General features: G+C 38.3%; 1 pseudogene; it reads left to right on the forward strand.

Moving 5' to 3' along the window:
• The first annotated feature begins 211 nt into the window (after positions 1-211).
• Positions 212-384, forward strand: LOC122112948 (annotated as a pseudogene).
• Positions 385-1,199: the final 815 nt, after the last annotated feature.

The following is a 1,199-nucleotide window of genomic DNA, read 5'->3' on the forward strand; positions in this document are numbered from 1 at the left end:
GTACATTTCTTTAATGACATTGCTGTTGCATTGATGGCTTGTGAGTTCTATCAGAAATACATTAAAATTTTTGACAGACTATTTCAGCCAGATTGTTTAGTGTCCTATGTCTCTTTATTTTTACCCAGTGACTGAGAGCTGCTGTTGAAATAATCAAAACCATTCATCAAGCATATTTTTCTCAATTAAAAAGGTTAAAAATATAAAATGAATCGCTTCTCGGCCTTTTGGCTAAGATCAAGTGTAGTAAAAATATAAAATGAAAGTAGCCTGCTCTGTATTACTCATTTTTCAGATAGGGTCTCAAATTTTTGCTCAGGCTGACCACAACTGCAATCCTACTGTTATTTCTCTTATATAGCTAAGATGAAAGACATACACCACCATACTGCTGTTGCTTTTGTTGCTGTTCATCTGGGTCTGCTCAATTTCAGCCCTAGCAAACCTTAAACTATGATCCTCCCAATAGCCACTTCCTGATAGCTTCAATGATAGGCATGAGCCTCCACATTGAGCCAAAAATGACTTATTAAGTCTGTGAATTTTCAATGGGCATTTTCCACCCATTCACTTTTGTTTCAGAATATTTTTTGTGTTACAATTTTATTGTTATTTATTTATTTATTTATTTTTCTTGGTCATGGGGCCTGAGCTCTGGGCCTAGGCACTGTCCCTCAGCTTTTCAGCTCAAGGCTAGCACTCTACCACTTGAGCCACAGCACCACTTCTGGCTTTTTCTGCTTATGTGGTGCTGAGGAATCAAACCCAGGGCCTTATGCATGCAAAGCAAGCACTCTACCACTGAGCCACCTTCCCAGCCCCATGTGTGTTACAATTTTTTAAAGACCATCTGGAGAATATGCCTTGGGTATTAAGCTCAAGACTGTTAAAATTCTGAGAAATGGGATGGATAGACTCCTGGCTGGATGTATTGAACTCTAGGACTTGTTGTTTAACAGGGTGGCAGAAGATATCATACCAGAATTTCTCCTAGACTGACCTCAGTATTAGCCAGGCTTTCCCACTTACTAACTCCAGTATCCTTAGGCTAGAACAAAAATGATGGCAAGCAGAATTTTCAAACATCATCTCAGAAGATTCAGGAAAGGACTCAAGAAAAATTTGTGTCACTCTATATAAAAGCGAAATAAAGTATGGAAAAAAGCCCCGATTAAACATTAGAAAGTTGAAAAAGGGAT

This window comes from Dipodomys spectabilis, unplaced genomic scaffold (genome assembly GCF_019054845.1).
Source record: "Dipodomys spectabilis isolate Male_0828 unplaced genomic scaffold, ASM1905484v1 ptg000095l, whole genome shotgun sequence".
NCBI classification, from domain to species: Eukaryota; Metazoa; Chordata; class Mammalia; order Rodentia; family Heteromyidae; genus Dipodomys; species Dipodomys spectabilis.